We start from the raw sequence: 21,705 nt of genomic DNA, 5'->3' as shown, positions 1-21,705 counted from the left end.
AAATTGTAAGACTTGTGGTAAGTCTTTGTGTGGGCAATGTACTGCCATAAATCAAAGGCAATGCCTAAAATGCGAAACACCAAATGTTAAGAAGGTGAATTCTGCGCCATATTTTCATTTTTATGCTCCTCCACCTACATTTTCTCTGCTTTTTGGTCTTCAGTTGTTGTTTATATGTGTGCACTTGAATAAAAAAAAATGTTTGAAAAACGTCTATTATAATTATTGTTATTTTCTGTAGAAAAATAAGAAAAGCAGAAAAAAAACAATCAAAAGCATTACTGTTGGATCTCACAATAATAATACATTACAAAAAATATAATTATTAATAAATAACCACAAATGAAACTCTAAAAATAAACGAAAACAAGCAAGGAGTCAAAATGACTCCTTTCAGTAGTTCTAGGCGGGGTCACGAGTCCAGTAGTCCTAGTGTTAACAGGAGTGGTCCGCCTCTAAGTCAGACTGAAATGCCTTGGGCGACCAGTCGTGTCGACCTCTCCTGTTATCCAAACTTTACAGTGGTGGCCAAAAGTATTGGCACCCCTGCAATTCTGTCAGATAATACTCAGTTTCTTCCTGAAAATGATTGCAATCACAAATTCTTTGGTATTATTATCTTCATTTAATTTGCTTGCAAGGAAAAAACACAAAAGAGAATGAAGCAAAAATCAAATCATTGATCATTTCACACAAAACTCCAAAAACTTTTGTCTGGCCCATTTTTGGAGTTTTGTGTGAAATGATCAATGATTTGATTTTTGCTTCATTTTCTTTTGTGTTTTTTCCTTGCAAGCAAATTAAATGAAGATAATAATACCAAAGAATTTGTGATTGCAATCATTTTCAGGAAGAAACTGAGTATTATCTGACAGAATTGCAGGGGTGCCAATACTTTTGGCCACCACTGTACCTCTAGTAGCTGTATTCAGATAAAATCCAGAGGATTTCCTTTCTTTTCAGCTGACTATTCAGAGTGTAATGGATCTGCTACCACTACTGTGCAGTGTATAGCGGTTGATGCCACTCTCAATCCTAAGCTTCATTATGTAAATGTCACCTTGCAAAATCTAATATCAGGGTTTTACCTCAAATGACACTCGGTATCAGGGAAAAATTATGGAAAAATTAAGCACCACCTTGTTATCTAAATGGATTGCTAGTCTGTTCAACAACACTGTTGTTGGAGCACCAGAGAGTTTATATATTGTATGTGGATATCAGGCTTACAAGTGGTTACCTCACAATTTCACAGGAGTTTGCACACTGGCCTTTCTGACACCTTCTACTTTTATAGTACCACACACAAGAGTAGATAGTAAAGCAATCCCTCTACACACACTGTACAGACGAGCAGCAGAAGACAAGCCCAGACCAAATGGTAAACCGCATCTTGTAGAAATGGGGATGGCTAACAAATTTTTCAGTGTCTTATTCATTTACCCATTCATAATGCAAATGTGGGATAAGTTGGTAGAGGCGACTGATTATCTAGATGACCAGATCTTCCAGATTCTTGACGTTCTCAATACATCTAATATTGTACAGAAACAACTAATTGCAGTTACTAACCAACACACCATGGTGCTAGATTACTTGACTGCTAGAGAGGGCGGGATGTGTCAGATAATAGGCCCTACCTGTTGCCACTACATAGACCCTGCAGGAAAGTTCCAGGTAAAGACCAGATAGAGATTGTCAGAGAAATGAGGGATGCGTGGCTCCAAGAACATCATGTCAACAAAGATTCCTGGTGGGGCGACACTTTCTCATTTCTTAATCCTGTCAATTGGTTCAAGCGCATAGGTGGATGGCTAATGGGCATCCTACAAGGTATTCTACAAATAGGAATTTTGATATTACTAGTGTATATAGTTGCCAGGATTAGTATATTTGCTATTAAGAAACTATGCATGAAAACACGCAAGATTAAGCATCACAGGCCTGCGAAATATAATACCACTTCTTCTATAAACACATATGATGAGATTTACAAGCAAGATATTTGTCGGTGAAAGGGATTCGTCCCCTCTAGGCTTTTATAGCATGGGGAAGTAGCTGATGAATAAATTGTTTTGTAAAATAATAAAAAGGGAGGAGTTGCTATGGTTAATATTTTACATCTAGCTTCATTATTTATTTAGGAAAACAATTTATATTTTCGCTATGTCTGAAGCCTCTGCTTAAAACTTGCATCATGGAATGTCTGACTAAGATACTGGTTTCCTGTGAATTCCCTGACAAGAAGGTTTTACGTTGGGCCAAGGGAAGTGTGTTATCACTGATAGTCTATTTTGATTTCCTGTTCAGTTGTATGTAACAATTGTAGTTCCGTTTTGTCTAGCTAATAAATGTGGTGAGTCTTAGCTGCCACACAGAAGACTCTAGCTGCTGACAATGCATGTCACATGTATTTTGTCTCTCTCCCTTCATCGATGAAGTATTTTAATTTGAATCTTATTGGCAATGTGAAGACCCTTTGCTGTCTATTCTAAAGTTCTCCCTAATAATGAAGAAGGGTCACCACAACAGCCTTTACACTATAAAGAATGGCTTGCGAAAAATATAAACTTGTTTCCTTTGCATGGTTTTATATAGGATAATGTTTATCGGGCCTCAATCATACAAACAGTATCACAGTAGAAATATCTTTGTTGCCCAGGCAGGGTTGCCAATGTACTTTTATTTCCTTCTGGAAAACTGGACCATAATTCACAGTCTAAAATTATTATGGTAATTCAATTCACCACTTAGTAAAGGCAGCCCTCATACCATGCCAAAGAATCACAAAAAATCCAAAATTTAATTCAGTCTCAGCACACTGTTTGCACGGTGCACTTAAAAGGGGTATTTTTCCTCTGAAAATGCAGCTGAAAAAGAAACACTTTTTTGGCAAACTGCCTCTAAATTTAGCACAAGTGGTTGGCGGTCTAATTGGTCAATGTCCCTACTTATGAATTAAAATCAGACACTGAGAAATAAACTCAGCATACATGACAAGCAGCAAGAGCGTTAGGGTATGTGCACACAGTCAGGAATGGTAGCGCTTTGATGCTGCGTTCAAAGCTCTGCACGCAGGTGAAGTCGCATGTGTTCATTGAATACATGCGGCTTCACCGCATCCTATCCATTGCACTGGTAGAATTTCTCTTGCGGAGACCAGGGCTGTGGGGCTCTCCAAAGAAATGCCACCCCACACCATTACTGACCCACTGCCAAACCGGTCATGCTGAAGGATGTTGCAGGCAGCAGATTGCTCTCCACAGCATCTCCAAACTCTGTCAAGTCTGTTACATGTGCTCAGTGTGAACCAGCTTTCATCTGTGAAGACCACAGGGAGCCAGTGTCGACTTTGCCAATCCTGGTGTTCTGTGGCAAATGCAAAGAGTCCTGCACGGCGTTGGGCTGTGAGCACAACCCCCATCTGTGGATGTCGGGACCTCATACCACCCCCATGGAGTCGGTTTCTAACCGTTTGTGCAGACACATGCACATTTGTGGCCGGCTGGAGGTCATTTTGCAGGCCCTGGCAGTGCTCCTGCTCTTCCTCCTTGCACAAAGGCGGAGGTAGTGGTCCTGCTGCTGAGTTGTTGCCCTCCTACGGCCCCCTCCATGTCTCCTGGTGTACTGGCCTGTCTCCTGGTAGCGCCTCCAGCCTCTGGATACTACGCTGACAGACATAGCAAACCTTCTTGCCACAGCTTGCATTGATGTGCCATCCTGGATGAGCTGCACTACCTGAGCAACTTCTGTGGGTTGTAGAGTTCGTCTCATGCTACCACGAGTGTGAAAGCACAACCAACATTCAAAAGTGACCAAAACATCAGCCAAAAAGCATTGGTACTGAGATGTGGTCTGTGGTCCCCACCTGCAGAACCACTCCATTGTGTCTTGATAACTGCCAATAATTTCCATCTATTGTCTATTCCATTTGCACAACAGCATGTGAAATTGATTGTCAATCAGTGTTGCTTCCTAAGTGGACAGTTTGATTTCACAGAAGTTTGATTTACTTGGTGTTATATTCTGTTGTTTAAGTGATCCCTTTATTTTTTTGAGCAGAGTATATTCCATGCCTTGGAATCAGAGGTGTATATACCATGCGCTCACTGTTAGTTTCCCAATAACCAACCTTAGTGGACACAGCCGCAACCTCTGCTGTTTATAGTCGGTCAATTGTGAGATTGTCCTGACGATAGAGGGCAGCAGAGGGCTGTTCATGACAAAAACATAACAGCATGGTGGGTTCAGCGTGACCCCCCTGACTGCGATCTTTTGAGAGTGTCCAAGACCAGATTGAGGTCCTCCAGATCCAAGGGGGCTAATACGGTGGCCTCAACTTTGTCCTGCCCAGGCGGACAGACCTGATTTAGGGCCTACAAGTAAGGTCCCATTAGATAAGGTTAATCAAGGCAGAAACCTGGCCCTTTGGAGTCAGCTTTCGCTCAAGATAAGAATGCAAACATTAGAATGGAGAATAACACCATAGGAGTGCTGTCGATAAATTTTTCCAGGTTATATGAAATAGTATAAACGTGATGTCTAAGGTCCATGTTCCCTAATTCTAGTTAGACAAATGTAATCAGTAAGGCCTAAAAGCCTTCCGAACAGTCCTGCCGGTAATTTAAATCACCAAGAATTTGGGTAGAAGAGGAGATCATTGTGAAAGGTCTATCTGGATGCTATGGGTGGTGACTGGGGGCATCTGCAATAAAAAACAGTAGTTCTGGCATCTGAAGAATCCTAAGCTTACCAGGTATTCAAAATTTTCAGTCAAAATGGGGAAGGAAAATCCTGTCTTGATAGGGCAACACCAAGATTCACCTGATATGTAAAAGTGCCTTGACCTCCTGTCTGACCTACTAGCGGAAACTCTAGAGGAGGAGGAAAACTTCTAAGGAGACCATAAAATCTCCAAATGACCTAGCCGTCCAGGCAACACAATGAAAGCAGATCAGTTGAATGACCCTGCCTTAAAATGAGACGGACTTGGCCAGAGCTTCCATAGGAAGTGAAAAGTGGAAACACTGCTAATATTCTCTAACTCAGCCATTAAAGGGAAGGTGCCATGATATTTATTTTTATATTAATAATTATTAATTATCTAATCAATTATTTTTAACACAAAATGAAATGTCAAGTTTTTACAGTTTTTTATTTATTCACTTTTTCTGCAGACACTGTGGGCTGCCATTTTCATTTGCTGGTATGTAACTGTCTGAGAATGATATTTACACATCTCAAATATGGCAGCCCCTGTAAATAGGAGACTGCGGTCAGTGTCTGACTGCATCTCTAGCATTGTGGCTGCCTCTAGCTGTGACCTGGGCACGCCCCCTGGGCTGTACATGTCACAGCTGTGGGAGGGGTCAGGCACCATTTTTTGAAGCCACCAGCTATGTCGCAAGCTTCAATAAGAAGTCAGTGACAGCAGATTCTGCGAATGCTGAGTGGACGTCAGAGATGAGGTGAATATCGGCGGCGATGAGAGATGTTCAGCAGCCTGGGATTAGCAGTACAATACCACTCTGCTGATCATTGCTCACCACCACTGTCACCATAGTGATCAGAGCACAGCAGTGTAATCATCATGCTGCTGTGCTCTGAACAATCACTGAGCTCTGCTATGTCACTGTTAGCCTCTGAAAAAGACACTGACATAGCAGAGCCATGTATCAAAGGACCATCATCTGTGATACAGCCCAGAGCCATGTATCTAATGCCCATCATCTGTGATACAGCCCAGAACCGCGTATCTAATGCCCATCATGTGATACAGCCCAGAGTCGTGTATTTAATGCCCATCATCTGTGATACCCCCATAACTACTGCTCTCATAGAAGTGCATATAGTGTTGTCCCACATTACACTACTGCTTCCATAGATGTGGATGGAGCTGTGTCACACATTACACCACTGCTCCCAAAAAAAGTTGACGGAGCGGAGCCATACATATCTAACACTATCCTGTGTGACACGCTCCACTGTGCCCTATATCTAATCCCATCATATGTGATACACTACATTGATCCCTGTATCTAACCACCGCGTGTGATACAGTTTGCGTATCTAATCACAGCACGTAATACACTTCAAGTATCTAACCCGAGCAATTAACAGAATTGGTGCTGTCAGCAGTCCTAGGTGACACTTTCCATATGTCATTATCACTTTGCAGTTACCAACAAAATGGGTCTGCACTTTAATCCTAAACTTCATCTTCCCTTATCCTTTTGCAAACACCCAGAAGGTGAGGGGAAGGGAGATGTCACACGCATGTGAGCAGATTCAGCTCACATTTACTGTAGTCCTAGCAGTACACTGGGTTTTCATGGCAAATTTCAGCATCTGCTCCTCCTAGTGTTTCAAAGTGGAAAATATTTATTTATTTATTTCATTCACTTATATAGTGCCATTAATTTCACAGCGCTTTACAGACATTATCATCATTGCTGTCCCCATTGGGGCTCACAATCTAAATTCCCTATCAGTATGTCTTTGGAGTATGGGAGGAAACCGGAATACCAGGAGAAAACCCAAGCAAACATGGGGAGAACATACAAACTCCTTGCAGATATTGTCCTTGGTGGGATTTGAACCAAGGTCCCCAGTGCTGCAAGGCCGCAGTGCTAACCACTGAGCCATCGTCGTGCCCAAATATCAAAACTTTTAAATTATTTTTCACATTTTATACTATTAATTTTTTTTTTTTAAACTAAAACATTAGTACTTTACATCTTTGCAATTTTTGAAAAAAAACATTTTTTTTATGGCACCTTACCTTGAACCCCTTTCTGGCCCAGGGCTTACTAATATGTATCTGTACTCTGGGCCTTATACGCATTAGTACGCCTTGGATACTGCTTGTGTGCGGGCGAGATCACCGCCGGGTGTCAGCTGATTGTTACAGCTGACACCCGATGCTATGTGCAGGGAGCGGTCTCGAAACAGCTCCCGGCACATTAACCCCCGAAATGCTGCGATCGAAATTGATCGCAGCATTCCGGTGGCAAGGGGAGGTAAGCGCCATACTTACATTCTCTGCCGGCGTCTGAGTCCGGTCCTGGATGTTGCCATGGTGACCCAATGTCATCATGACAACATCCGGGTCACCAGGAGGCAGGAAGTTGCTTTGGTCATGCGCAGTGCATGACCAAAGTAATGTCTCCCCTGTGCAGCGCTGACAGGCTGCATAGCACAGGGATGGGTCTGCATTCCTGTGCTATACAGCCGATCAGGCTGCAAAAGGTGAAAGTCCCATAGTGGGACAAAGTGTAAAAGTAATAAAAATGTCAGAAAGTGAAAAAAAAGTTTAAAAAAAATTGTAAAAATATAAAAAAAATATATATATATATATATACATACATATACATATATATATATTGTACCCATAAATAAATAATCTTATGAAAAAAATAAATAAACCAATAAAAGTACACATATTTGGTTTCTCCGCGTCCGGAACGACCTGACCTATAAAACTGTCACGCTAGTTAACCCCTTTAGTGAACACGGTAAAAAAAAAAAAAAAAAAAAAAAACGAAACATAAAACGATGTTTTATCATCATACCGGCAAACAAAAAAAGGAATAAAACGCGATCAAAAAGACGAATGTAAATAAAAATGGTACAGCTGAAAACGTCAACTTGTCAGGCAAAAAACAAGCCGCCATATATCCAACGGCGGAAAAATAAAAAAGTTATAGCTCTCAGAATAAAGTGATGCAAAAACAATTCTTTTTTCTAAAAAATAGTTTTTATTGTGTAAAAGCGGCAAAATATAAAAAAAATATATAAATGTGGTACCGCTGTAAACGTACTGACCCGAAGAATAAAGCTGCCTTATCAATTTTACCACAAACAGAACGACATAAAAAAATAAATAAATAAATAAATAAAATTCTGAATTGTTGTTTTTTGTTTATTCTGCCTTCTAAAAATCAGAATAGAAAGCGATCAAAAAATGTCACGTGCCCTAAAATGGTACCAATAAAAATGTCAACTTGTCCCGCAAAAAAAAAGCCGGCACATGACTCTGTCGGCCGAAATATGGAAAACTTTTAGCTCTCAAAATATGGCGATGCAAAAACTAGTCTTCGCAAAAAAAATGGTTTTTTAGTGTGTGACAGCTGTCAATCATAAAAACCCAATATGAATCTGGCATCGCTGTAATTGCACCGACCCGAAGAATAAAGACGTCTAAATCACTTATAGCGCATGAGGAACGGCGTAAAAAATAAACTTTAGGGTTAGGCTATGAGCCCACGATGCAGAAATGCTCTGCAATTTTCCTGAGTGTTTCTGCATCTCCCTGGCAGAAAAAACGCATGCGGATTGTACATGCGGATTTTACATGCGTTTTTCCTGCCAGTGACAAGCGGAAGTGAAGCGTGACGGGTCACGCGACTAAATGATGTCATGGCAGGTCCATTTAAACCGTCAAGAGCTGCCAGGGAGACCGGACGCATCGGATAAGGACACCGGGGGCCTTCAGAAGGCAAGTATAATTTTTATTTTTTATTTTAATTCTTTTTTAATTTTTACAGGTACTATGGTACCCGGGTCTGGATGAGAGTCTCCTCTTCTTCAAACCCGGGTACCATCCGCACATGAATTGCTTAATATCCGCATGTGCACATGTAGTCATGCGGATATTATGTGATTCAATGCAAGTCAATGGCGGCGAAAACGCCGCGATTACGCAAAATAATTGGTAGTGCTGTGGATTTTTACGCAATGATAATTGGGGGAACATAGCAGACCTTCTACCAAGAGTTTCTGCAGTGGAATATCTTAAAAAAACGCATAGTGGGTACACAGCCTTAGGGTTGTGTAAGGGTTAGGGTTGTGCTAAGGTTAGGTTTCCAAAATGGCGTCACTGGGGGAGATGGGGGGTGGTTTCCACTACTCAGACACATCAGAGACTCCCCAAACGCAACATGGTGTCCGCTAATTATTCAAACAAATTTTACATTCAAGAAGTTAAGTGGCGCGCCTTCCCTTCCAAACCCTGCAGTGCGCACAAACAGTGGTTTTCCCCCACATATGGGGTATCGGATTACTCAGGAGAAATTGCACAACAAATTGCATGGTGCAATTTCTCCTTTTACCCTTGTGAAAATGCAAAATAGGGGGCTGAAAAACATTTTTGTTGGAAAAATGTGAAAATTTTATTTTTACGGTTCAATGTTATAAACTTCTGTGAAGCACCTGGGGGTTCAAGGTGCTCACCACACACCTAGATAAGTTCCCTGAGTGGTCTAGTTTCCAAAATGGTGTCACTTGTGGGGGGTTTCCACTGTTTAGGCACATCAGGGGCTCCCCAAACGCAACATGGTGTCCACTAATTATTCAAGCAAATTTTACACTCAAAAAGTCAAATGGCGCTCCTTCCCTTCCGAACCCAGCTGTGCGCCAAAACAGTGTTTTTTCGTCACATATGGGGTATCTGCGTGCTCAGGATAAATTGCACAACAAATTTTGGGGTCCATTTTTTCCTAATACCCCAGCAAAAATAAACAAATTTGGGTCTAAAGTAACATTTTTGTGAAAAAAGTTAAATGTTCATTTTTTTCTTCCACATTCCAAAAATTCTTGTGAAGCACCTGAAGGGTTAATAAACTTCTTGATTGTGGTTTTGAGCACCTTGAGGGGTGCAGTTTTTAGAATGGTGTCACTTTTGGGTATATTCTGTCATAAAGGCCCCAAAGTCACTTCAAATGTGATGAGGTCTCTAAAAAAAAATGTTTTTGTAAGTTTTCTTGCAAAAATGAGAAATCGTTGGTCAACTTTTAACCCTTATAGCTCCCTACTAAAAAAAAATTTTGGTTCCAAAATTGTGCTGATGTAAAGTAGACATATGGGAAATGTTATTTATTAACTATTTTGTGTAACATATCTCTCTGATTTAGGGCATAAAAAATAAAATTTTGAAAATTGAGAAATTTTCGTCAAATTTCCGATTTTTTCACAAATAAACGCAAGTGATATCGAAGAAATTTTACCACTAGTACAATATGTCATGAAAAAACAATCCCAGAATCAGCGTGATCCGTTGAAGCGTTCCAGAGTAATTACCTCATAAAGTGACAGTGGTCAGAATTATAAAAATTGGCCTGGTCATTAACGTGCAAACCACCCTCGGTGGTAAAGGGGTTAAAGACTGTAGGCAACAAAATACTATAAAGGAAACGGCCTTGGGGACTGAGAAAGCATAAGGGAATAACCAAAGTACTGGACTAGAGGCCTCAAGGGGAGGCTTCAACAAACAACAATCAATGCATCTAATGTGGCACACTCTTCAGGTACAATGCATCTAAAAGGGCAGAGAATCTGGGAGTTCCAAGAAAAACTGAAGCCCATTGGCAAAATGTTCAGACTGTCAAGAGAATACGATGTGACCCGATTCTATGGTTCGTCAATCCCGATGTATCTTATCTATGGTACCATAAACAAAGGACTCTTATTGGCTGAAGAAGCCTACACAGTGTGACCCACCAGCATCCCACACTGCAAACTAAAAAAAAATAGCTGAGTAAGGCAGTGACCCCTGCCTCTAGAAATAGAAGAGAAGGTTGAAAGACGGATTTTGGTAAGAACTTACCTGTAAAATCCTTTTCAGCGAAGGAAGGAAGGGAGACACAGATTCTCTACTTCGTGGGTAGGCGGAGCCCCATAGGATAGTCACCTCAGATTGGAAAATGATGACCGGCCCCTCCAGTATATAGGCTCCTCCTACTCTCATGTTCATCAGTAAGTACACAAGCTAAGGAAGAGCAGACCAACCAGCAGAACAACATATCCCCTTCTGAAATTTCAGAAATGAGAGAAAACAGGTTATGTAATAGAAACACACAGTCTTAGGCATACCCCATTGGACCTGACAACTGTGTAGAGCTGGCGAAACTGGAAGGAGAGCCGTAGAGCGCTAAACCCAGTCCAGAAGATCGACATCAGGAAGGAGACGAGCTGCATCTAGAAACACAACAACACACTTCTGCCCTGGGAGGGTGCTGTGTCTCCCTTCCTTCCTTCGCTGAAAAGGATTTTACAGGTAAGTTCTTACCAAAATCCGTCTTTCAGCAGCAGAAGGGAAGGAAGGGAGACACAGATTCTCTACTTCGTGGGACGTCCTAAAGCAGTACCTACTTAAGGGTGGGAAATAGAGGCAGAAGCTTCCATACCCCAAAACTTAGGCAAGAGTGCAAACCGCGCTAAATAACGGAAAACTAAATAAAGAGATAACTTAAATTACCGCCGCCTGCAGGACCCTGCGTCCCAGGGCCGCATCGGCTGAAGCACTTACGTCCACCTTATAAAACTTAGTAAAGGTGTGAACGGAGCGCCAGGTGGCCGCCCGGCAGAGCTGCGCTGCCGAGGCCCCCTGACGAAAAGCCCACGATGAGCCAATGGCTCTCGTGGAATGAGCTTTAACTTTAACCGGACAAGGCTAGCCCTTGAGTAGGTACGCTTCCAGGATAGCTGAACGGATCCACCGAGCTATCGTGTCTTTGGAAGCACGTTGACCACGCCGACGACCTGCCGGAATTACAAAAAGAGAGTCCGACTTCCGAAAACCTTGAGTGATCGTAAGATAGAACTTCAATGCCCGCACTAAGTCCAACGAGTGCAAGGCCCACTCCCTTGGATTCTTAGGTCCTGGACAAAGCGAAGGCAACACAATGTCCTGATTAATGTGGAATTGTGACACTACCTTAGGCAAAAAATCTTCACGAGTACGAAGCACCACGCGATCCGGAAAAAATTCCAGAAAAGGAGGTAAGCAAGAAAGTGCTGCCAATTCCGATACCCTTCTCAAAGAGGTGACTGCCACCAAGAAGGCCACCTTCCAAGAAAGTAGTAAAAGTTTAGCAGAATCCATAGGCTCAAAAGGCCTATGCTGAAGGGCTTCCAGGACTAGATTAAGCCGCCATGGAGCCACAACTGCCCTCCGTGGCGGAAACTGACGTGTGACTCCGCGAAAAAAAGAACGAACATCCCTGCGAGAGGCAATAGCCTTCCTAAAAAGTGCGGAAAGAGCAGAAGCCTGTCCCCGCACCGTACTTACTGCCAAACCCCTGGCCAGACTAGATTGCAGAAAGGCCAAGAAGTTGGGGATGGAAAAAACCCTCGGGTTTCTTGAGGATCCAGAACACCATGAATAGAAAGACTCCCAAGTTCTGTGATAAATTCTGGACGTAGCTGGACTCCGGGCCGCCCGCAAGGTAGCAATGACCTCAGGCGAAAAACCGCGACGGGTCAAGATCTCGGTCTCAAGAGCCACGCCGTCAAACGAAGGGACCTCAGGTCCGGATGACGAATGGGCCCCTGAGTGAGCAAGTCCGGGCGAAGGGGCAGCGGAAACGGAGGTGCCGCCTGAAGAGACACCAGAATCGAATACCATGTCCTCCGCGGCCAGTCTGGTGCTATCAGAATTATTGATACCCCTTCGAGTTTGATCCGTCGGATCACCAGAGGCAGTAAGGATATCGGCGGAAACGCATAGATCAGCTTGAACTGACCCCACGGGGCCACTAAAGCATCCACCGCCACCGGGTCCCTGTACCTGGACATGAACGTCGGAACCCTGGCGTTCAGCCTGGATGCCATCAAGTCCACCTGAGGAGTCCCCCAACAGGAACACAGCAGAGAAAGCACTTCTGGATGGAGACTCCATTCCCCAGGGTCCACTTGCTCGCGACTGAGGAAGTCCGCCGAGATATTCAACACCCCTGGAATGTGAATTGCAGAAATTGCTGGAACTTTGGACTCGGCCCAGACCAGGATCCGAGAGACCTCCGACATGAGACTGGAACTCCTCGTCCCGCCTTGGTGGTTGATGTACGCGACAGCCGTAGCGTTGTCCGACTGGATCCGGACCGGTAGACCGCTTAATAAGACCGTCCAATGTTGGAGGCAGAGAAATATTGCTCTCAACTCCAAAATGTTGATCGGGAGAGACGACTCCTTTGGCGACCAGACCCCCTGAATCCAGAGGTCGTTCCAAACTCCCCCCCAGCCTGTCCGGCTGGCATCGGTTGTCACCACCGACCATCTCGGGGGAAGGAAGGATTTCCCCACGGATAGAGTCTCCGGACGTAACCACCATCCAAGAGACTCTCGCACCCTGCGGGAGATAATGACCGAGCGATCCAGAGAAGTTAGCGATCGATCCCAATGGGTCAGAATAAGGTTTTGGAGATCCCGGGAATGAAATTGTGCAAACGGTACTGCTTCCATAGTTGCCACCATTTGACCCAGAAGGCGCATGCATTCCCGAAGGGACATTGACAGCGCCGACCTCATAGCCTGGACCAGAAGACGAAGGTTCGTCTGTTTGACAGGAGGCAGGGACACAACTGACCGAACTGTATCGAACTGCATCCCCAGGAAAAGAATGGACTGTGCTGGCTCCAATGACGATTTCTTCCAATTGATCAGCCACCCGAAGTCCATCAGGTACTGAAGGGAGAGATCGCGAGCCGTTATTGCCTCCTCTGCTGTGGGTGACACTATGAACAGGTCGTCCAGGTAGGGGAGGATCGTAACCCCCTGTTTTGGAAGAAGCGCCATGAGACGAGCCAGAATTTTTGTAAAAACCCTGGGAGCTGAGGCCAACCCGAAGGGTAGGGCCACAAACTGGTAATGGGCTTGACCTATAGCGAAACGCAAGAAACGCTGGTGAGCCCTGCCGATAGGGATATGCAAATAGGCGTCGCGGATGTCTATCGACACCAAGAAATCGTACTGCGACAGGGTCGCTATCACCGATCGGAGAGACTCCATGCGGAACTTCCGTGTCTGGACGTAAATATTCAAATCCCTGAGATCCAGCACCGGACGAAACTTGTCCTCCTTTTTGGGGACCACAAAAAGGTTGGAATAAAAACCCTTTCCCTGGTCTTCCGGAGGAACCTGAACCACCACACCCTGCTGTAGGAGAGAGTCGACCTCCTGAAACAGTGCGGCAGCCAGTCTTGGCACGGACGGAATGCCCGTCAGACGAAACCTGTCTGGAGGTAGAGAATGAAACTCTATGAAATAGCCTGCCGACATAACCCGTGTCACCCAGGCATCTGCTATGTGGGATGCCCAGATCGACCCGAATTGTAGCAGACGACCTCCCACCCGAGAGCCCTCGGGGGGATCCCTGGCGTCAGTCAGCCTTAGCGGACTTTTTATCAACCTCCCATCTGTCCTGACGGGACCGTTAGTTCCAGGGAGTACGAGATTTCTGGGCGGATCTGCCGGAGGATGAGGGACGACCCAATCTCCAAGAAGGCTGACTGAATCGTCCCCTGGCCCGAAAGGACCGAAGACCTCTGCCGGGCCCTGTCCTGCTGGCTGTGGATGCCACTGCCTTTTTCCCAGGCAGAGTAACATCCTTAGCTTTAGCTTTGGCAATTAGTTCCGAAAGATCTGAACCAAAGAGCTGACCGCCCTTATATGCCAGACTAAGCAATCCCTGTTTAGATACCGCATCTCCGGTCCACTGTTTAAGCCACAGAGCTCTTCTAATCGTGACTGCCGAAGCCTGAGCCCTGGATAGAATTGAAGCAGTGTCCAGTACTGCATCTCTGCCATAACACATAGCTTCTTCCATTCGCTGAAAAAGCTTTTCCACTTCTGAACGCGAAGTCCCATCCTGCCACGCCACACGCAGCTGATCCAACCACCGCAGAGAAGCCTCACCGGCCCACATGGCCCCCAAGGCCGCTTGGAAACCATGACCTGCGGCTTCATAGATGGATTTCGCCGCTGACTCCGATCTTCTGTCCAAAGGATCCTGAAGATTGGCTCTCCCTTTAACAGGAAGCAGGGAAGACTTGGTCAGCTGAGACAGAGATATATCCACCTCAGGAGAGGGAACCCAATTAATAACCATCTCCTTGGCACAGGGATATAGGGCATCAAAAAAACGCGTTCCTCGGAAGCGTTTATCCGGACACTGACGCTCCTTCTCCACCGCTTCGTTAAGTTCCTCATGCGCAGGTAATGTAGAACGAACACGGCGCGTCTTCTGATACAGACGGGCCAACCTAGACGGTCTTGTCGGCTCTTCAGACAGCTCTAATACTTCCCGCATGTCCTTAATAAGCCCATCTACACGACCTGAAAGAGAAACAGAGCGATCCTGTTGATCCTCCTCTTCGGACTCAGAAATTTCATCAACCGAATCTGTTGGTGAATCCGAAGCCTCTGATGCGCTCTGCGAGGGAGACAACGCCACCATAGTCTTGTGGCGCTTTTTACCTCGTGGCATTGGGTGTGATCTAGCTGACACCCACTGTCCCAGGAGACTAGAGAGACTATCAATGGAGCGAGTGAGCGCCTCCACTTTAACATCACTGAGCGTTGAACTTGATGTAGTAGAAGGCCTGAGTGTATCAGAGGCGTGCGACTGAACCTGAAACGGATCAGGAGACCGATCCGCACTCCCAGGCCCCTGATCCGACATGCCACCCACACCAGATGCCAGGATGTACAACAAGGATGGCAAAAAAAGTGTAAAAGCTGCACAGCCTGTTTTCAAAACTCACTCTTTTTTTTTTTCTTTTTTTATATATGCGTCAGGCTCTGAGGGGTTAAAGCTCACCCTTAGAAAAGAGCTACCCCAGAAAGCCGAGCAAAAATCAATAGGGGGAAACTCCCTTAAACACCATGTGTTTCCCCTAAAGTTCCACTTTTTCAGAAGGGGTTAACATCACAGCAACTATAATACTACGCTGCCTAAAAGGTCAGTGAAGTAAATAGCTTTAGGAGAGAAAGCGGCAGTGCTCACGAGGACTCCTAATAGGTAGCCGAAGTGACAGCACTGACAAAGAACCCCTGCCAGAGGCAGAGGGGGTACTGCGGCGACCGCTCCTCCTGAGTGTGTCGCTTCACTTTTTTTTTTTTATATATATATGCGTCAGGCTCTGAAGGGTTAAAGCTCACTCTAAGAAAAGAGCTACCCCAGAAATGCCGAGCAAAAAATCAAAGGGAGAAATTCCCTTAAACACCATGTGTTTCCCCTAAAGCTCCACTTGTTCAGAAGGGGTTAACATCACAGCAACTATAATACTAAGCTGCCTAAAAAGGTCAGTGGAGTAAATAGCTTTAGGAGGGAAAGCGGCAGTGCTCACGAGGACTCCTAATAGGTAGCCGAAGTGACAGCACTGACAATGAACCACTCACCGGTACTGCGGCGACCGCTCCTCCTGAGTGTGTGGACGGACGGACGGGGAGCAGAGAGCAGGAGATGCCGCTGGACGCCGGAGGGAGAAGCAGGGACTGCCAGCGCGTGCTCAACCAAGCACTTCCTGTCTAAGTAATGACGGCAGGAAGCCAGGAGACGCTAAGCCACGCCCCCACTAGGCCACGCCCACGCTAGGCCACGCCCCCGCCAAAGCCCGCGCTTATTCAAAAAACGAGGGCAAAAAACTTCCTACCTCTATGAAGGCAGGAAGCAAGTCAATAAAAGCAAGGAAACGCGCGCAAATACAGGGAGCTTCCTGCCTCAATGAAGGCAGGAAGCAAAAACGAAAAAGCATGCGCAAATAAAAAATAAAAATTACTGGCCTCCGTCTCTGCTCCCCAGTCAAGGCAGCGTCTGAAATAGACAAGAAACACACAGGCAGTACACTTGCCGTAGCCGACAAAGATACTCTTTAGACCAAAGAGCACTTACCCGGCTGAACGCCACAGGGATCCTCAGGGATGTGTGGCACCATGGCCCTTTGCTCCCCCCTATGGCGGAGCACGCAGGGACCCTCTCAGATGTGTGGTGTGCGCCTCCGCCAGGGAGCGCCCTGTATCCCCCGGGGCCGGCAGGCATAAGTGGGAACCTCCTCAAGGGGTACACAGAGCTGCCAGGGGAGGGTCAGGGGTCTCAGCAGCGCCGAGACCCCTAGAGACCTCTAGACCACGGGGGGTCCAGGACTCGCTGGATATAAAATAACAAACTCTTCTGAGGAGCTGCCGAAGCAGCGACTATCCTCTGAGACCTCAGATAAAAAGACTGATGAACATGGGAGTAGGAGGAGCCTATATACTGGAGGGGCCGGTCGTCATTTTCCAATCTGAGGTGACTATCCTATGGGGCTCCGCCTACCCACGAAGTAGAGAATCTGTGTCTCCCTTCCTTCCCTTCTGCTGCTGAAATCATCAACCAAAAGGGAGCTATCCTACAGCATGAAAAGATGGAGCAAGGCAACCTGGATTGCTAGATGGATGCGCTAAACTGAGAGGTCTCTTTCGTAGAAAAAGTTTTTGCTGGAAGTTAGAGAACCACATAGAAGTCTTGCGACTTTGCCAAACTGAGGGGTCTCTGCTGATAGGTTTCTGAGCTCATCCTAGGTGAGTTAGACCTGTCATTCTTATAATATGCTCTACTGAGGGGTCTGAGTTAGCTCGACTGACTCATCTAGGAAGAAGTTAGAGAACCCACTGATTCATGTCTGCAGACTAATCTACAGTATAAAACAGTATCTGCTACATGGTGACTCGCCCTGCATTGTACCTAGAGTACAAACTGGATTGAATGCATGATCAGCTTTAAGAGAGGCCTCGTTTGTTGTGCTGACCTGCTAAGAAAAATGATCAGATTACTGTCTGTTCGATCTGCAATACTGAGGTTCTCAGTTAGCTTGGCTGACTCATCTATGAAGTGGCAATTGCCCTGGGAGATGGTCAGAGTTCCATCAGGATCAGTTTCATGCTGCCTTCAGCTGAGGGTTCTGAGCCTGGTGGTTACAGGTGTGCGAATCCTAAGGGAGAGAGCTGATAGAGTACCATAAACGATCTGTTAAGCAGAGAATGGAACTTAATGGTCCGGCCCCTTGGAAAGTGCAGAGACTATCGTCAGGTCAGTTACAGAGATCTACCCTTAAGAGAGGGCACAGCTATAGAAGCGCCCTCACAATATGTACTAGTCAGAGGACTTAGGCAGCTGTTCTAACTCATTTAGGAACATTCTCAGGGTACTGTCTGGCTCCCCTGAATGACACATCCCTGTGAACGAAATATTTGTTGGTCTGACCCACTCTGAAAAAGGGTCAGAGCACCACAAGGTACAATTCTCGCTGTCTTGATCTTTTGCGCAACGTGCCCCTTTAAAGAGGTCTCTGCTGGGAATTCTGACTCACTGAGGAAAGTGGCCAGAGAGCCTTTAAATCACTAAAAGCGCAGTGCACCCTACAGGAAGAACCGTTAGCGGGTGTGACTCATCCAGGGAAGGGATCAGGGTACTATATGGATCACCTTCTGCGATGCACCACCTTAACTGCTGTGGAAGGTGGTCCAAAGAGTGTCCAAGTGACAGGTTCACCTGTGGAATATACCCATCTGAAACGTCTCATCTGGAATGTTTTAATCACTCTACAAGGTAGTTATGGTAGCTGCTGGGTTGCACGGTCATCTGCGGGATTCAGCCGATTGAGAGATCTCGGCTGGTGGGTCTGACTCACTCTAAGGCTGCGTGCCCACTATGTGTTTTTCCGCAGCGAAAACGCTTAAAAAACGCTTGGTAATACGTGCCCCATGGTCCCCAATGATAATCCACATGTGCTATGCACATGCTGCAGAAATTTCCGCTGCGGATTATCATTGCGAAAAAATACGCTGCATGTCCATTAATTTTGCGGACACGCAGCGTAATCGCCGCCATTGACTTGCATTGGACCGCGTGACATCCGCATCACTGCATCTGCACAAGCGGATATCACATGGTTCAAAGTGCGGATGGTAGCCAGGTCTGGACGAGAGGGGACTCTCCTCCAGACTCGGGTACCATAGAAACTGTAAAAAAAGAATTTAAAATAAAAAATAAAGATTATACTTACCTTCCAATGTCCTCCCGGTGTTTTCTCCCCTTTGTCTGGTCTGCTGTATGGGTCGCGGTGTTGTGAAGGACCTACCATGAATTCATTGAGTCATGTGACCTGTCACATGACTCAATGACGTCACTGCAGGTCCTTCACACCACCGCGAGCAACCCAAGACACCGGACGGAGCAGAGAAAACACCGGGAGGACATCGGAAGGTGAGTATAATCTTTTTTTTTATTTTTTACCATTCTTATTCTTTTTTTTTAACTAACTTGGTCACACTACTATGGTTGCATGGATTTATATAGTGTGATCAAGTTGTCACGCACTTTTCCAAGTGATGCTAAAATCGCTTGGAAAAGCGCTTGATAACCCGCATGCAAAAATGCATGCAAAAAACGCTTGACAAACGCTTCTACCTGGCGGGAAAAACGCATGTAAAAAACGCATGCGTTTTTCCTGCCAGGGAGAAGTGGAAAAAATATGCAGCATTTCTGCACCGTGGGCACATAGCCTAAGAAGTGGTCAGAACAGCATCTAAGCTGCAGGACCTCAGTTGCTGGGTTTGATTTACTCTGGCAAGTAGTCAAAATACCGGGCTCAGAGAGGAAATTGTTAGATGCTCAGTAATACTAACCAAGGATAATGACACCCTGGTATGTTTGGCCCCTGACCATGGCATATTCAGGAGGGGAGGGTACCCGCTTGATGTGTGCAGCAGCTTCGCAGGTGTTGACGGAGGGATGGATGGGTGCAAGCAGTGTAAACGGCCACATATGAAACCGATGGAAACCTAAGCTTGCATTAGAGTAACTAGGACAGGCTGGTGATATTTGTGTTTGGACATGATGGGACAAATACAGTTGAGACAGAGCTTCTGGTCCACCACTAGTGTCGGTTGCTCGGCAGACAAACAACCTACCTGGTCCTGGAGGGTGACTCTGCATAGCAGCGAGCGGCCAGTGGTGGGGCAGCGGCGTAAGGTGAAGTTGCGATCTGAGGCTGGATGGTGGCCTGGAGTGGCCAGACAGATGCTGGACTATGGCATGGTGAGGTCGGACAGATGCTGGGATATGTAGTGAGGCTGGATGACTGACGGGCTATGTAGTTAGGCTGGATGAATGACGGGCTATGTAGCGAGGATGGCGGATGCCGGGCTGGTGATGGCTGCACCCGTCTGGTGAGGCTGGGCAGCATCCTGGCAAGGCTGCGTAATGCAAGGAGGTACGGAAGGGGCAGAGCCTATATGGAGGAAAGACAGCGCGAACTTGATTGACCAACTGGAAAGGAAGGTGTGCATTCTAATCTTCAAGATAGAAAAACCATGCTGCTAGAAAAATATGAATCAACAAATGCTGTAAATAATAGTGACATTAACTCATATACAAAAAAGAAGATAAAGAAGCAAATTTAGCCAATCATCTCTGGATATAAGGAAGAGGTAGACGGAGAGGCACAACACGAATCGCTGCACACAGCAGCTTCATCAACAGGTGGTGATGATTTTCTATCTTGACCAATATCGCTGTTGCCGCTATACACCTCTAACGGTTTCTTCTTTTCTTATTCTCTCAACATCCCTTTTAGGCTCTGAAACATTACATTTATTGCACACCCATTTTTCAAATATTTTTTAATTCTGTTACATAATTATTATTGGGGATATTATTTTTTTATTTTTGTATGTTCCACAGTCATATCTGTACCCATTATTTTGGTTTGAGGTTGTGGTCTATTCTTTGTCATTACCTTGGACTGAGAAATATTATCAAAATCACCTCCAGTGTTTTTAATCGCTGTGCTATATTTGTTTTCTTTTTTTTCATAATAGAGTCTCATTTTTTGGATGTGCAGTCTTCCTTTTGAACATACTTTTTGTTTTGCTTTGGTTCCCACACTAGTTGACACCGGACATTTCTTAAGTCTTCTAGATTGGTAACCAGTAATTCCTGTAGTCTAGTCTGTAGCTCTTGTACATTAAAAGAATAGCTGCCAGTGGCAGCAAGTCCCAGCCTAAGTAGGATTCAGATTCCCATCAGTACACTGGCCTGCAGCACCGCTGTGTGAGAGAGATTGACTTACGGCCTGAGAATGACTTGGGGTGGAGATTTGGAGGAAAACAAAGCTAGGCCTCATAAAGTGTATGAAAAAGACCCCACTCAGCGATGATTGGCACAGAACACCTTCTACCGTCGGTGGTTTCACAGTCTGATTCTGGGTGTGTTAACGAGTTTGCACAGCACAAATCTTGGACGGTGCTTTTATCTGCTGGTGACAGAAAAAAAATCACCTATTTTTGGGACTGTCCATAAATGTATATATGGTTGGCAACTTAATGCCCCAGCTTTCATATCACCAGAGCATTTTAAGAAATTAATGAGGGCAATCATAACCTTTCCTGTCAGGTGAGTGGTGTAAGTGTATTCAACTCCCATATTCGATTAAAAAGACAACTGGGATAGTGGGAGTCTATAGCGCACAAGGTCATTCACAGAGACACGCGACTGATGGCCAATTTCCAACTTTAGCTGCAGCAAAAAGCTGTAGATATGGCATATAGGTATGGTAGATATGCTTTAGATATGGATTAAAGCAGAAGAGGCATGACACAGGATTCTGGCAGATGTCAACGTAGTATTGAGCATAGCTCATTAGTGAACAGGCATCCAAAAATGGATGTCTGTTAGTTTGGAGGAAAATCTACATTGGGCAACATTGTATTCTTGACAGTCAACAGCCAATGACACCTGTGCACTGTATTTTTTGTTTGTGACCCTTTTTTTTGCTAGATTATGAACGGTGTGTGCGCCTTAATGATGTATAAGGTACCCTGGCTCACCGCTGACACAGTGCACCAGTGTTAATAAATCTCAACTGTTATTTTCACATAATTAGGTCA

At 45.2% G+C, this 21,705-nt stretch overlaps 1 protein-coding gene across 2 annotated transcripts in view; it reads right to left on the bottom strand.

Annotated features, from left to right (window-relative positions):
• TFB1M (transcription factor B1, mitochondrial) overlaps positions 1 to 21,705 on the bottom strand; it is a 213,471-nt gene that overhangs the window by 131,663 nt on the left and 60,103 nt on the right. The window lies entirely within an intron of this gene.

The sequence above is a fragment of the Phyllobates terribilis genome, unplaced genomic scaffold (assembly GCF_046119375.1).
Source record: "Phyllobates terribilis strain yellow unplaced genomic scaffold, ASM4611937v1 Scaffold_3__8_contigs__length_932513732, whole genome shotgun sequence".
NCBI lineage: Eukaryota > Metazoa > Chordata > Amphibia > Anura > Dendrobatidae > Phyllobates > Phyllobates terribilis.
This window is presented reverse-complemented; position numbering and strand designations above follow the sequence as displayed.